Source organism: Solanum tuberosum, unplaced genomic scaffold (assembly GCF_000226075.1).
Source record: "Solanum tuberosum cultivar DM 1-3 516 R44 unplaced genomic scaffold, SolTub_3.0 scf00003, whole genome shotgun sequence".
Lineage (NCBI taxonomy): Eukaryota > Viridiplantae > Streptophyta > Magnoliopsida > Solanales > Solanaceae > Solanum > Solanum tuberosum.
The window spans coordinates 2,892,355-2,904,225 of NW_006238929.1; positions in this window are offsets into that span (position 1 = coordinate 2,892,355).

The window sequence follows — 11,871 nt, forward strand, 5'->3', positions numbered from 1 at the left end:
AATAATAATAATAATAATAATAATAATTATTATTATTATTATTATTATTATTTTATTATTTTAATGACCACGCGAAGCACAAACGAATTCACTAGTTATATGAATAAATTTTGAAAATAAAGTTTTATATTATGTCTGTAATTAAAAAATAATTTTGCAATTAAAAGATAATATATGTATATATTGTTTATTGAGGTCTTAAATAATATATTCTTGTAATTTTCGCTTATTTTTATCCTTATTTTTTATTGTAAAAAGTTCTCTGTTTTGTGTCATATTATAAAAGCTCAAAAGTCAACTCATTTTACTCTTAATCACATTAAATATATTATGTTAAAATTTTAAAAAATATTGTTTCTCTAACTTCTCTTAATTATTGTAAAGATAATAATCAAATACTCTCATTTAATCCCCCAATAACATATCTATATTACCCGAGACACATTTTTTATGACATTGTAAATGAGATGTACATATATAATAAAAAGTTATTTTATGATTCTGCTATAATAAATGTGCATATGTGATAAATGCGTATTTAAGTTATAATTATTTTAAACAAAAAATATTTATCTTAATTTTTAATATTGAGGAAGCAGTTATCTTTTGAAAAGAGTTATTATCATAGGTTATTTTTTCAGTAATAACTACAATAATAATTAGATTAATGTTATAAAACTCTTCCACTGCTCTACATATATTAGGGACAAATATTGATCCAACTCTTGGTATATCTTTCTACAACTTGACATTGTATGTACTATTGAAAATTTAATATTTTGTCACTCTATGATAATCTTATAATGTGCATATGTGATAAATGTGTATTTAAATTATAAACATTTAAAGCAAAAATTATTTATCTGAAATTTTCATATGGAGGAAGGAGTTGTCTTTTGAAGAGTTATTATCATAGGTTATTTTTTTTAGTAATGACTACAATAATAATTAGATTAATGTTATAAAACTCTTCCACTGCTTTACATATATTAGGAACACATATTGATCCAACTCTTGATATATCTTTTTACAACTTGACACTATATGTACTCTTGAAAATTTAGTATTTTGTCACTCTATGATAATCTTATCTTATATATATATATATATATATATATATATAAAAGAGAATTCTTAGGCCGGTGACGTGGCGCCACCACTAGCAAGGAATTTCCTTTAAAGTTAATTTTATATATTCTCACAATTACCCTTCCCATCTACAACAGAAATACCACAATCAAGCGTTACTTCAACCCTCAAAAACCTCTTCATTCCTTTACACCTATTGCGACTTTTCATAAATGTCACGACCCAAAATTACAAGTTGTGATGACACCTATGTTCCCAACCAATAGCCAATATGTAAGCCAACCCAATACTTATACCAATTCAATTTAATATTTAAAGTAGAAAGATAAGCGGCAACATAATATCAAAACACTAAGTCATTTACAAGTATACAATTCGTAAACCTAAAATAGCACCCTCAAGATTTAGTGTCATAAGTACAAGAGCTTCTACAATATGATACAAGTCCAAACTAATATAGCAGTCTACAATAAGAAATATCATGTCTAAATACTAAAATTAAATGATAACTAAAGACATAGAGGGAGGTGTGGGCCACAAAATAGCCAAGTAGCTCACCACAACTGTAACACCCGAAAAACTAGTAGGTGAAACTAGAGCCTTACGTGAGTGTTTTTGAGTTTGATGTGTAGTTTAGAAGTGTAAAATGGTTTCCCGAACTTAGGATGAGGGGTTTAGGGGTTAAACGTCAAGGTACGACCCCCCAAGGACCAACCAAGGGTCCTTGAGGAGGACCCTAAAGCCTAACCCCCAAGGCAACCCAAAAAAGGCCACCTACGGATGGCACCTACGACGAGTAGGTGGACCCACACCCCATAGGTGGGGTTTGTGGGTAGGCCCTCAAATGCAAGTTGCAGGCCATGACCGACGAACCTGCAGGACGGCTAGTAGGCTCACCTACGGACCGTAGGTCATGGGAGTGAGTCATGGCCTGCAAATCAGCCAAGTTACGGCCAATGTGAGGGTTAGTCTAGTTAATTCCTTTTTAGGTTAGTTTAGTGTAGGGTCGTTTTATATTGATTTAGTAGACCTATATATTTGGTTATTAATCTATTAACTTACCCTTTGCCCTTCATAAAATTACAAGACTCAAATCATAACCAACTCTCTCCCAAATATTTCTATCACTAAAACCTCCATTGAAGAAGAAGAAGAAGAAGTCAAAGTCTAGGGTGAAAGTGATATGGTCAAGTGTTATGCTATGAAAGAGGAAAATTGAGCGTTTAGATGTGACCTTCTAAGATTGATGAACTTCTTTATGAATTGCCTTAGATTAGATGACCTAGATATGAATTGTTTATAAGTAAAGCTTGTAGACATGAATGAATTAGGTTATGGCTTATATGATGGATCATGGTTGAGTAGTATTGAGATTGAGATTGTATGATGCTATATGACTATAATTGATTAAGAATGAAGCATGGTGTTAGATTACCTTGAGAATTAGGTATACATGATGATCATGTGAGGCATTGCTTAAGGGTAAGGCTTGTAGTATGAAGATGACTTCTAAGGCTTAAATGGTAAAAGCTAAAATGAATGAGTTATGATTGTTGAGGATTTAAGAAGGAACCTATTATGCATGTTGAATTGTATATGGTATTATTGTGGAAGGACTTTACCCACATGACCTATAATATGAGTACACGAGCTTATGCATACAATGAATGAACTACTTGAATTATGATTATATCCATGTCCAATGTAATGAATGCTATATATGTTGACTTCATGTGATCTATGATTCTTGAATGCAAGATATAAGAATTATGCATGATTGTGATATTATGTACATGCTTTATGATTCACTTAGAGAGTGAAGATCCTATGACGATGGCGTAATTGAGGTATTGTTGAAAGATCATTCTCCCCATACCCTTACACATGACTATGCATGACATGTCTATGACTATGATAATATTGTTGTGTTGATTGAAAGGCTATTCTCATGAACACACTATGAACATGATGTGAAAGGTTTACTCACATATTAAAGATTCTACAGGTTGAAAGGCTATTCTCACCTATTGAATCTATGAGCTATCATGACACCATGTTGGTTTGAGTGCTAAGGCATTCTTTCATGAACATGAACCTAAGTTAAGATTTAACATGAAACTAATGGGGATTATGCTTAGCACCGAATGGATATGAATATGAGATGGAAGCTTTTACGCAAGCAGTACGACTTACTAATGGGTTCCTTTTACGCCAGTAGTCCAGGTTCCCAAAACAGTTATCTCATGAGATGGAAGCCTTCTATGCCAGAAGTTCGGGTTTCTAGTAGCAAAATCTCTATCCCATACTATGTGCCCACATAGGTCTATAGCTAGTGGATTGATCATGACCTGAGCCTACACCCCGGAAGTGACACGGTGTACTTGACCCCGAAGGGGTCTCATACAAGCCTCACAACATTCTTGAACATAAGAACATAGGAAAATAAGGCGGAATTAAAACTTTTCTTTACAATCAAAATCATTTTTCATAAAAAGCAAGCAGAAGACTTTCTATACCATATCTCAAAGCATCTAATACTTTGAATACAACTTTGGGACATAGCCCATACAAAAGCTCTAAACATAACATAAAAGACATAAGGGGACTAGTAGGTTTGTCCTCGAAGTATGAGGACTCACCATAACTTCAAGTCCAAGTTCCTTAGAAACCCATCTTCCATGCATAGGACATCACATCTCCAAACCTTACACTTTGGTAAGAATGAAGAAATATGGGTTAGCACAATTAAGTACAAAGTATGGAAGCCATGCAAAAACCATGCTTAAAACAGACATTTTCTTTGGAAACCATGCTTTATGCCATTTTGAGAAAAGCTTCGTGAACATGAGTATAAGAGGCATAAAATACAAACATATCCAACATACAAGTCATTTCATCACACTAGAACATAATCAACATATACACCATTTCTTCACATTAGAACATAATCATCATATACACCATTTCTTCACATTAGAATATAATCATCATATACACCATTTCTTCACATTAAACATCCTAATCCACACTAAAGCTAAGTACCACCTAGTATAAAATCTTCATAACGGGATCGTTGCACATCAGCCAAGAACACATCTAGTACACTCTGGTATATGATAGACCCCTTATTTTCATATTTAAGGAAGGTATCCCTTAAACCCTTGATTGCAACAGGTATCCGAACAAAAGGCTTCCTCGATTTTTAATTCCGTTTGGAATTGGGCCTTAATAACCGCCTTGGCTATTGAAACTATCCTAACTTTTTTAACGGGAACTGAGTTGACTTGCTATGGGTAGGGCTGAGGATCCAGCATCCCAACCTGGATTTAGCGCGGTGCTTAGGCCTACCCATCCTATTTGTTCCATGATTTGTGGGTCTACTGGAGCTACCCACTTCGATCAATTAGCCAAGATTTTGACCGGACGACATCTCTCTAAAAAAAACGGAAATAAAAGACGAGAGAATCCTGCCTTTATTTTGACTACCCTAGGCTAGAGGACTTGCCCAAGACCGTATGCCTTGCTGGTTGGATCTGAATATACTCTATAGTTATCTAATCTCTTTCTTTTTCCTACCTCCCCTATGAAGGGAAGTACAAAAGAAGCTGCTTCAAAGTTGAAGGGGCTCATCCATTCACTATATGTCTGTAATTTCTAAGGTCACCAAAAGTGAACTTACCATTCAACCTTTCCATCTTTACACAATACTCATACATAAGAGATATAAACATTACATAAGTCATATCATCACATAAGGACCATCATCTAGGGCAACTCTAAGTTATACTTGTGCAATGTTTAAGTAGCATCACATACTACTACTAACACTAGGTACTCCTTAAAGCCACCATAGACAAGGCACATTTATATTCATTAAGTCATGACAAGGAAGTAACTCATAATACAATCCAAGTAAAGCATGCATCATAACATTTAAGAATATAAGTCAACATTCTTCAATAGCTTCATTTAGAGCACCTTGATTCATTAAACATTAAATCATAATTCTCATTAGCATCATCATAACATCACATTCATTTCATTTAACATTATAAAGGAACACACCACTACCTCTCTCAAAGGCTACTTGTGTAATGCATGGATGGCATCCCATACTACCACCCACACTAAGTAGTGCATTCTTGAGAAGCCATAGTTCATTAACATTCTTTGTGCGGGTAAGCCTTAACTGACATCGACCATGTGAGCAATTCATGGAATCTCGGTGTCACCCTCACCGGATAAGGGATTTCTACTTGCCTAAGGTAGGACCATTGTTTTTAACTTAAGTGGATCCACTAGCTAGACCTATGTGGGCACATATTTATGGGATAGGGAGATTGCAACTAGATACCCCGCCTCAACTCATAGATGAGCATCCATCTCAAGAGGTTGCTACTAGATACCCCGCCTCAACTCATGGATGAGCACCCACCCCAATTCAAATCCACTCGGTTCTTAGCATTATTCCCCACGGAGTACTTAACATTCATTACATTGGTTCATTATGGGATAAGAGATTGTTACTAGATACCCTGCCTCAACTCATGGATGAGTATCTATCTCAAACCCAATATTCATTAAAATGGGATATAGGGATTGTTTCTACATACTCCGCCTCAACTCACAGATGAGCATCCATCCCATCCCAACAATCATTCATTCATTGGAAAGCTCATATATTCAAAGATGAGAATATCCATTCGCCTAAGAATCCCCATATTGTGAAAATAGAGTTTAATACTTTAAAAACCCTTAAAATACTTTAAATAACCAATTAAAACCATCCCCCAACTAAGCAAGACTTAAAATGAATTTACCACTTCACCCCCATAGTGGCCGAACTAAACCAGTAAAATAGGTGGTGATTCACGAAACCCACCCATAGACCGTGGGTGGGTCCACGTTCCGCGCTGTTGAGTCGTGGTTTGTGGCTGTGGCTTGGTTTTTGGGGTCTTGACCTACGGAGGCCATCCACGGGGCGTGGATGGACCTACAGGGCGTGGTCCCCTTCCGTAGGTCACCAAACTTTAGGAAACTTTCATTTTCTTTGGGATCTTTGGGGTTAAGCTTTAGGGTCCTCCTCAAGGACCCCTAGGGTGGTCCTTGGGGAGTCGTACCTTGGCGTTTAACCCCTAAACCCCCTCAATCATAGCTCGGGACAACATTTTACACCCTCAAACCTCGCAACAACTCAACACAAAGTCGTTAGGCTCTAGTTTCACTTATTCATTTTACGGGTCGTTACATTATCCCCCACTTGGAAACATTCGTCCTCGAATGACACTTTTAACACATTAAGGGGTTAACGACTCAAGAGTAGCATCCCATCATGCATGCAACATCATAAACAATGCACAAAACTAGGAGGAAACATCAACTCCATCTCAAACATACTTCAAGCAACTTAAGCTAGTAGGAACTACATCTACAAACTCATTATGCATCATAACTTCAACATTTCTCATTACATTGGAGGAATTACCTTCTCCAACTCATATCATGCTCATCATGACATCATTAAGCTCATTATGCAATTTCTTCATAAGAACACATTAAGAGTGTTCAACAATTCAACCTCATGAAGCATATAGACAATTCAAATTAAATGCAAATCAACATGAGGAACTTAATTCATGAAAACTCATTTTCTCATTTAAACATAAACTCATCAAGAACATGCATAACATAAGGAGACCATGGAAACACATATTCACACATGACTCCAAAACATGAAACAACCTACAAGAAACTCTTGGTCTCAAGCTTGAATAAGAATAGAAGGAAAGAGATAAGGATATCAAAACTCTCAACAACCTTACTATTCAACATACTATCCCCCACTTAGGGGAAAACCCAAACTAAGGCCAACATGAACATAACATAGGAACCTTATCAAGACATTCACAACTTATAAGAAACCATCAACATACCAGTGCTTTTAAACTAGGAAGGTCCTCGTTAATCAACTCTTGATCACAAACAACCTTACCAACACCACTCAAGGTCTCATATGAGTGTACCACACCGAGTCTAAAATCCTTAAACTCACTACACCTCTTAAGGTGAGATTATCAAGCAAGCCTAACTCATGAACATCAAGGACACTCAAGGGCCTTACCATCTAAGCACATTATCCCCCACTTGAGAATAAGCCTATACAAACCCTTTACAACTTCACTTCTTTTAATTCTAAGGTCAGAGCAAAACATCACTAAACCTTCACACTCATCACACCTAGGCATTTCTAACACCACATTTCATCAACTCTTTCAACATACCTCAAAACTCATCATGACTAAGCCGGGTTCTATCATCAACTTAAGCAACCCATTCATACTAAAGACAATATCACAATCTATTGTCTCACATCTATCAGGTCACATAGCCATAATTGGCATCACAACTAACCTTTCTCCTTCACACCTCCTAGCATACTCCTTCCAAGTGGTCATACCCTAAAGACCATTGAATAAGGAATACGAGAGAGATATTATAGAGTTAAACTCTATGGCACGACTTGAAGAATGAAGAAGTGAGACTTTCTTAACACCCAATAGCCTCCTATTCATAAATGTGGCGCTCTTCACACTATGAACAAGAATCTACTAGATGTGGATTGAGACATCCTAAGACCATTCCAAAATCTTGGGCTCTGATACCATGTTTGTCATGACCCAAGCCTACACCCCGAAAGAGACACGGCATACTCGACCCCGAAGAGGTCTCATACAAGCCTCATAGCATTCTTAAACATAAGAACATAGGAAAATAAGACGGAATTAAAACTTTTCTTTACAATCAAAATCATTTTTCATAAAAAGCAAGCGGAAGACTTTCTATACCATGTCTCAAACCATCTAATACTTTGAGTACAACTTTAGGACATAGCCCATACAAAAGCTCTAAACATAACATAAAAGACATAAGGGGACTAGTAGGTTTGTCCTCGAACTATGAGGACTCACCATAACTTCAACTCCAAGCTCCTTACAAACCTATCTTCCATACATAGGACATCACATCTCCAAACCCTACACTTTGGTAAGAATGAAAAAATATGGGTTAGCACAATTAAGTACTAAGTATAGAAGCCATGCAAAAATCATGCTTAAAACAGACATTTTCTTTGGAAACCATGCTTTATACCATTTTGAGAAAAGCATCGTGAACATGAGTATAAGAGGAATAATATACAAACATAACCAACATACAAGTCATTTCATCACACTAGAACATAATCAACATATACACCATTTTTTCACATTAGAACATAATCATCATATAAACCATTTCTTCACATTAAACCTCCACCTCAAGTAACCCTCAAGCTATACTTTGTGCAATGTATGGATAGCGTCCCATACCACCATCCACACTAAAGTACCACCTTAAGGTCACCAAAAGTGAACTAACCATTCAACCTTTCGATCTTTACTCAATACTCATACATAAGAGATATAAACATTACATAAGTCATATCATAACATAAGGACCATCATCTAGGGCAACTCTAAGTCATACTTGTGCAATGTATAAATAGCATCCCATACTACTACTCACACTAAGTACTCCTTTAAGCCACCATAGACAAGGCACATTCATATATATTAAGTCATGACAAGAAAGTAACTCATAATACAATCCAAGCAAAGCATGCATCATAACATTTAAGCATATAAGTCAACATTCTTCATTAGCTTCATTTAGAGCACCTTCATTCATTACACATTAAATCATCATTCTCATTAGCATCATCATAAGATCATATTCATTTTATTTAACATTATAAAGGAACACACCACAACCTCTCTCAAAGCCTACTTGTGCAATGCATTAATGGCATCCCATACTACCACCCACACTAAGTAGTGCATTATTGAGAAGCCATAGTTCATTAACATTCTTTGTGGGGGTAAGCCTTAACCGACATAGATCGTGTGAGCAATTTATGAAATCCCGGTGTCACCCTCACCGAATAAGGGATTTCTATTTGCCTAAGGTAGGACCATTGTTTTTAGCTTAAGTGGATCCACTAGCTAGACCTATGTGGGCACATAGTTATGGGATAGGGAGATTGCTACTAGATACCCCGCCTCAACTCACGGATGACCATCCATCTCAAGAGATTGTTACTAGATACCCCGCCTCAACTCACGGATGACCATCCATCTCAAGAGATTGTTACTAGATACCCCGCCTCAACTCACGGATGACCATCCATCTCAAGAGATTGTTACTAGATACCCCGCCTCAACTCACGGATGACCATCCATCTCAAGAGATTGTTACTAGATACCCCGTCTGATCCAAGATGGGTCGTTCATTCGTTTAGATCGTAACTCATTCCTCTGTGCCTCCATCAGTTCATCTTCATCAGAACCGATGCTCTCACTATCATCTGTTGTTGGGTCATTTGTGTAAAAACCAGTATTGTCGGAACTTGCATCTGATAGCTCAACAGTTTTGTCTTTGCCTTTGCCTTTTCCGCCAGTTGTGAAAAGTTTGGTGGCCTTGTGCTTGGATGCAGCTGCATCCTCATTGATTGAGATCCCTTTTCCTCTGCGTCGGGGTTGTGTGTTGCTACCAGCTTTGTTGGGTTTAGTCATACCTGCAAAAGATCTGAGAGGAGTTAAGGAAGAAAACTAAAACCACAGGCAATCTACTACAGAAAGGCTTGCCAAGTGGATCGGTGAGTCACCGAACCTCTTTCGGCGAGCAAGGGTTTGTCCGCTGAAAGTTACAGTGCATAAGGGTCTCAGCGGTAGCATAGAGAGGGCGCTTAAAAATGCTTTCGGCGATTCGCCGACTGCGTTAGGAGACCCTTGGCGTTTCGCCGAAAGTTACAGTCTCATCCAACTTGATTTGATACTAAGGTTGAGATGGAGACATTAGGTGAACCACCGAACGATTCGACGAGCTCGACTCAACTCGCCGAATAGTCCAACGTGCCCATTTTTTATCCATCTTCTCAAATTCAATCCCGCAAACCCCGAAAGCAAAATAAGAGCATGCACTAACGAAATTCGAACAAGACCCATACTACCCACCACTTCGAAATACTCAGATTTCTTCCGGATTTGCCGTATTTGACCATTTGACGATATGTGCTCTTAAGAGCGGTGTCACCCTCTCTATCATTGAGAAAAATTTTGACATTTAGCGCAAACATGGACTACTCAGACTTCACCTAGACAATCAAAACATCATGCGATCATGACCCAACTCATTAAAAAGTACGTAGATTATGAGCATTCGACAATCAGTCAATACAAGCAAGCTTTTTGAATTAAAATAAGCATGCAATCATTCTAATTCTATCAGAAAGGCCTAACACACATCAATAAGATACTATCATTGCACAAGAGTTCAACCTATTTGAAAGTAAAATCGAGGTTTGGCTAACTAACCTTTTGTGCCGTTTAGAATATGATTGAAAAGCTAGGCAGCAAAGAAATCCAATACAGAGTACAGATCACTTAACCAAAATACTAGAGTAATGCTAAATTTAAGAAAATGCTACCTTAGTGCGAAGTTAGGAGATTTGTGAGCGAAGGAAAGTGAGAGATTTCAAATTCTTGGACCTTTGGCCATTATAAACCGTTCAGTTCGTTTTAGTTCGGTAACATTAGTAGAGATTGCCGATCCACTTGGCGTATTTCCAAGTGGTCCCTTGTCCCGCCGATTGTTATAGATTTGTCAATTTCTTGGGATCAAGACGGCGGTCTAAGTCGAAGTCGCCGACTGATCATTTCCTAGCCAATCTGTATTTTTCATCACTTTCCTCATTCAAACCTACACCACTAACACACCATTATTTGTAAAAGAAAAATTTTAAGCATTTAAAACCTTGGATTGCCTCCTAAGAAGCTCCTTATTTAACGTCGTGGCTCGATGCGAGTCGTTACTCATTCCCCATTGGTTGGGTTGGTCCTAGTGTTACTAGGTAACCCCAATAGTTCGTTAGAGTGAAGAGGAGGCACCACATAGTTTAGAAGTGTCCTGATCAGCTGAATCGATCTAGAATGAGAGCCAACCATTTGATTCAACACTTCAATATTCTCCTTCATTTATTCCAACATTTGATCTTGTTCGGTGATATTTTGGAGAATGATTTGGAGTGTGTTCTCGACACAGTTGTTCTCCCTGCATCTAGACTACTTCCTCTCGTGAGGAGGTATGTACCTCCCTTGACTCTTGCACTGGTTTTCCACCTCTGTTATTTTAGTGGCTAACTCGTGTAGCTGAGTTACCCGTGCGGGTAATGTGAAGTCTCTCTCAACCTCTTGCTTTATCTCAGTCGAGTTGCCACTATTTCCCTCAGTCATGCTTAGGGAACCTGCCTACAACAACTTAGAGAAAAACAAAACTACAAAAAAAGTTAGTAAACTACAACTAAGAAGAACAAAAATTCTACAAATTCTCAAGTAACACCACTCCCCGGCAGCGGCGCCATTTTGAATTTTAGCGTAATCAACGACACAACTTCCAGTACGAGTGTCTACGATCATGCAATAGTATAGTAAACTAACCAAGGGTTGGGGTCGTGTCCCAAGGGAGTGGTTTCGAGAATAAATAGAAAAATTAAATTAAGTTCTAACTAGTCGTAGCTAAAGACATTAACGATGAAAAACATTGTAAATTCAAGAGGGGACACAAAAGTGTCAAATAACAATTTGGGGTTTTTGTCACAAGTATAGCAAAAACAGTAAAAATAGCAAGAAAATCAAGTATGGGGAAGAGTTCTTGGGGTGTGACCGCAATACAAGTTGAGATAAATCG